We start from the raw sequence: 6,118 nt of genomic DNA, 5'->3' as shown, positions 1-6,118 counted from the left end.
TATTTTCGGTTTGGCACCAGACCTGTTCTCTGGTTCGAAGTCCACGGTCACTTTCGCTCTTCCCCTCTCCAGTACATTGTCATCCTTATCTTTGATAGTGAAGGTTCCACTCGTACTTAGGACAGGGACCTGAGGGTAGATCCGCTGAGAATTGTCCTCCAGTCTCTTGGCATAGGGAGGAGGACTGGAGATTGGAGCTGTGTGTGAGAATGGAATGTTCACTTTCTCTTCCATTGCTTTGGCCAATTCATCTCTTTTTTCTGGATCCATATGAGCTGTTTTCTCTTTCCAAGCTAATGCTACTTTCTGCCCCTCTACCTTGAAGAGGTCTAAAATAGCTAACTCTAACCTGCGTTTCTCTGATCTAATCTTTCCTTTTTGATGCGCCTTATGTACATTGATAAGTATCTCCAATGTTGCAATTAATTGTAAATCAAAGGTGCCCTCTGCTGGCCATGGTTGTTCAATGTCTGCCCAACGAATATTCCATTTCGTTGATATCTCGCTAATCTCCTTAACAAGAGGATTCATTTTTTCCACTATAGCCACAGGAGATGAATTTGCTAATATTCCCTTGGCTGTATTAACAGCCCTCACAATGTTACTGGGTTTGGCTCCCATGTTTGAAGTATTTATACTGCTTAATATGCTGAAAATATGCTATAAGGTGTACTTTCCTTACAACCCACCTTCTGTTGCTGTATCTGCTAAACAGATGCTAGTCCAACTCTTAACTGTGTCAACTGTCCACACAGAACACTACAACTCCGGAACAACGGATTGTTTCAGGGGTATTGTGTATTATTGACTTAAATGTAATCTATGTGTATGCGTTTTAATCTAAATGGTTTTTTCCCTTATTGGTATGAATGTGTCACTTACTTGCTCAATCAATACTAATTATAGTTCAGGTCAACTTAATTATTAAACTGCAAAGGCTGTTCAACACAATTATCAAATTACAAAAAGCAGGTCACGCTTTAAGTCTTTCTGATCCACAACCCCTTGCTTGATCAATCCTCTGATAGAAACTGTTCTGCTATTCTTTAATCAAGAACTGTGAAAAAAGAACTTAGCTTCAAATAAAAAGATGTAAAACACGAATATTAATCACAACCTGAAAAGAAATCGACTTGTCATTGGGAAGGAATAAAATGATTAATTATTCATTACAATCTGGAAGGAAATCGACCTGCTACTTGGAAGGAATGCACAATCAACTAGACTTAGTCATTTACACTTCATTGATGAAATCCTGTGGAAGAAAACGTCATCCCTAGATCACTATAAACCAATTGCTCAAAGTTTTGTGAAAACTGAAAATGAAATAATCTGAATAATTAATTAAATCAATTTGTAATTACTTAAATTAATTGAAGTAACCCTCCATTTATCATTGTAAAAGACTATATCGTCGACCTCAGGCGGATGCACTGATGGAGAACCAGTGGTCCAGTGTGATTCGTATTCCGTCCACTGGAGAGCAGCAAACAATTAAAAATGTCTTATATTGTTTCATCCACTAGAGGGCAGTACACAATTAAAAACGTCCTGTCTTGTTTTATCCACCAGAGGGCAGTACACAATTAAAAACGTCCTGTCTTGTTTTATCCACCAGAGGGCAGTACACAATTAAAAACGTCCTGTCTTGTTCTAACCACCAGAGGGCAGTACACAATTAAAAACGTCCTATCTTGTGTCAACCACTAGATGGCAGTCAAGAATTAAAAACGTCCTATCGTGTCTCGACCAATAGAGGCCGCCACACCGAAGATGTTTTACAGAATGACTACCTTACCTAAAACTCTCAATCTTCTGATTTATTTTTACAATCTATCCCTAAATCAATTGTTTAAGTGAAATGAATGAATGATTCGTTAGAATTATTCACTATATCATCATATACATTGATTTAAAACTTATGGAATCAATCAATTGTTCTGGGAAACAGAAAATGAATGCTCTGAATAATTAATTCAACTGATAAGTAATTAATTAAATTAATTAAAGTAATTTGCTATAGGACAATCAATTAAAAACATCAATCTATGAGTGATCTCTACAGATCTCTCGTCAGCATTCTATGCAAGCAGACAGGGCCGTTTTATTGAGGTCTGTGACCCTGCTGTGATTCTGCTCAGGGAAAGCAGCCTGGTCTAGACTCACGCACAAATGCCACATATGCTTTGAATCTAACCTAAAGTCACAATCTATCTTTACTTTTAACAAACTATGACAAATATCTTTAATCTACGTTAAATCTATGTAATGCAACAATCACCCGCAACGTGTCTGTATGTTTGAACAACAGAGGAAGAAGGAAGAGAGGCTTTGTCCTTCTCTGTGGGGTAACCCCCGCGTGTTTGTAGCCTGCTTTAAAACAATCTCTTTATACTTATTTGAAATACCCCGAGATCAATTCACTCTATCTCTATTTTTATCAATCCCAGTCTATTTGTATGGTTTTATCGTTATCTTTTAAGAGATGAGTACTGACATTTATCAAAACCCGCGCGTGTGTATTTGAAAAAAATGAATGTCAGGGGGAAAAACCAAGACTGTAAGATTAATCTTCACAACACTGCTTTTCCACAATAATTATTATTCTCCACGACACAGCAATTCTCAAGATAATCTTACTCAACTACTTCTAAAATGGCACATGCTTGTTATTAGGCCCTGTGTGTCCACTAAGCCTGCCTCTGTCTACACACAGGAAGAAATTGGCGCCAACTCAGACATGCATCTACACAAAGGGAAAACTAGCGGCCTTGTTCACAGGTCTGACATGCGTTTCAGACAAAGGAATATTATGGCGCCCTTTTCAACCAGCCACGTTTCTCCTCCGTGCTCCCCAGTAATTTAACAATGCATATCTCTAAAATAGCACGGACTCTGCTCTTTCAAACTAGGAATTCCAATTCCGTACCATTTGAATAAAGCTATTTTACACTCCACCAGACTATTGCCTGATACAAATCACAGTTATTAGCCTGCTTAGAAAAACGTCTTCCTCTAGCTTATGCTAATACCTTGTTCTTAAAACAAGACCACAATAATAACCACACACACGATAGAAATCGTACAATTAAAACACTTTCCTCAATACAGGCTTTATAACCCGGCTCTCTCTGACTTATCTCGACCCAGTTATATATTAAAGAGGATCCGTTTAAATATAGCTCATTCGATTTACAGTCTATCTTGCGCAGCTCCGCCTTGTCCTCGCGAATTCAACAGAAACTTACCCTTGTTGACTTGAAGAACTGCAAAACGACCGATCATCCAGCGCTATTAAAAAGGTCCCTTCGTGGTTGCCACTTATGTAGAGTATTTTCTCTGTTTCAGTGATACAAGAAGGTCCAAAGTTTTAAAAGTATTTATTCAAAAAAAGGTTGGGTCTTCAGATTACAGGCACTGAACAGTCACACCGTGAATCGAGATAGTCAAAAAGCAGGCCGCTCACGCCTCTGCACGGAAGTCTTATAGTCCTCCTCCTAGGCCTCTGATTGGCCCAGACCCTCGGGGGCGTGCATATGCGTGTGTGTGTGACTGCGCATGCGCAACAATTCGTGTGTGTGTGTCTCAGCGCATGTGCGACAAGATCGTTTATAATGAAGTATCAAAAGTATTTAATAAAGTGTATATGAAGTAATAAAAATATACGTGAATATATGTGTAAAATATACGTGAATATATGTGTAAAATATACGTGAATATAAGAAGGCCGTTAATGTGTAAAAATATACTACAATAGACAGAGAGTAAAAAACGCATGAGAGTTCAATCTGAATCGACCACGAACTCATTTGCGTGCGTAACGTGTGGTGCGTAATAGTGCTTCAGATCGCGACGTATTCGCGGAGATAACGGGACCTCATAATAATAATGAATGAAAGCAGCCTGTGGCCTGGTGGCTGCGTGCATTTTCTAGACATAATAACGAAACGCCGGCAAACATTTAGAAGATTAATCTTCATGATTTGGTTAGGCTAAAAGGTTGAACCGGACATTTTTTTCGTTCATTTTTGCGTTCAGACAGAGATGATCATTCCCCCTGATCTCTGTGAGGGTTCCATTCCATGTCTCTCAACGCTCCACTGATTACAGCCGGCTCCCTGTTCCAAAATCTAAAGGTTTTGAGTGTGACCAGCCCGGGCATGCGCAGTGAGGACCGACTCGCCGAGGTTCATTTCATGGGTATTTGGAAAGGCTGGGTAAGGGAGTGAGAGAGAGAGTGGAGAGAGTATACGGACAGTGTGGGTTTTGGGTTCCCAAAACTGTCTGGCTGACCTAAGCGTGTGCCTCCGTCCTTACGACTGCAGTTTCAACCCTGCCGCAGGACAAAATAGGGGAGAGGATAGTGGGGGGAAAAACGACTGAAATGAAAGAAGAATAAAGAAGGGATAGGAGGAAAAAGGCACGACAGCGCGAGGCACCGCGGTGGCAGCAGACCCCAGCCAGACCGACCGATAACCAACACGGACATACATTTTTTTAAAAAAGAGAAAAAAGGAGAAATTAAATTGACACTTCTTGCACAAGCCTCACACAAAGTAATACAATTGTGGAAACGTTTGAACACAGGGTAAGTTATTTAAACCAAAACCCTCCAGATTAACGGGGCGTGATTGGCCCGTTAGAATAACCTATTTCCCATGCATTATCCTTATAAGCATTGGGTCAATGTAGCCTATATATTACTGCGTAATTCCACCACAATAACTTGGGACAGAAACTCATCTTACCATGCACATGCATGCCGTATCATATCATGCGTATTGGCTTGGCTATTATAGCTTACTCGTTTTACTCTATTCTATCTATCTATCTATTCTAATCTATACCATTTCGCTTTGTAAAGTGCAACGTTTTATTGTAGTATATTGTAATATATATATTTAAATCTCCTTATATCTGTTATATTGTGCATTATTGCCTATGCCCTCATTTAGAACGTGACACTCTGGAACGCCCATGCATTATTATGTGATGTGCAACAATGTTGCCACTTGCCTCTCAGCTGAACCCGTGTGAGTGCGGGCCGCAGCCCGGCAGAGGTGCGCGTTTAAAGGCCGCACTCAGCTCCACACATGTGACAGTTTGTTTTGTCACTAAACATGTTCAATCAACATCTCCTTATGATGCATTAATGTGTTTGTATGCAAAATAAGACTAAAAATGCCGTGTATATGTGTCATTAGCGTGATGTAGCTGCTACCAGTAGCCTTTTAGAGCTATGTCAATGTCGTTTCTGTAGCCTGCAAGCCGAATTAATGTCCATGGGATATAGCTCAGGCCTGATATGTAGGCTACGTTATACAAGTAAATATGGCATCTAATTTCGGTAGTATTTTGAATTAACCTTCCGTGTATTCTTGACCTATGATCAGTAGCTAGACTGTGTGAACAGATCATGACTAGACCTTTCTTGTGGAAGTCTTATAGATTCAACAAATAACATGTCAGGTTACAATTTTAGTATTTTACCCGTTCCTTTCCGTTGCTTTTTTAAAAACTACTTCCATTTTGTGTTTTGTATTTTGGCATAGAAATACATACAACATGTACGTGATGCCTTTTACTTAGTGAATTGTAGCCTGTGTCTGGCGGCGGCTCAGTTAACAGGTGCCATATTTCTGTTGCTTAATTTAGCTTGGTGCGCTCTTTTCTCCTCTCCCCTTGTACCGCGGAACCGGCTCATTCTGCACGGAATGAATGAGGAATTCATATTGTTGCAACTCTTCATGTTAATCATGTTGGTTTTTATCCATAGAAATACCAATAAAGAGATTTGCCAACTTCACTATTCTGGCCAAGAATTCTCCTTAAAATATACCCTTTTTTTTTTTTTTTTTTAAATGTCCCACTTATTGCAAGACGAAGACATGTATGGGACTAGAATGAGTGACATCTTATACTCCATTCCTTTAGCCATACTGTACTGTACCTACTGTAGATTCAGAAACAGCTGTCTTCAAAAGACAAAACAGATATTACTAAGCAAGGATCTATCATAGTGGAAGTTGGAAAGAGTTCTGTTCTCATCGCCGCCCCCCTATGCTGACCTCCCGACCCCCCACCTCCCTGGCAGGGCCCGATACCTACATCAGTGTCA

Source organism: Nansenia antarctica, assembly GCF_963989245.1.
Source record: "Nansenia antarctica genome assembly, chromosome: 13".
Classification (NCBI taxonomy): domain Eukaryota; kingdom Metazoa; phylum Chordata; class Actinopteri; order Argentiniformes; family Microstomatidae; genus Nansenia; species Nansenia antarctica.
The sequence above is the reverse complement of the archived record's forward strand: the minus strand, read 5'-3'. Positions refer to the sequence as shown.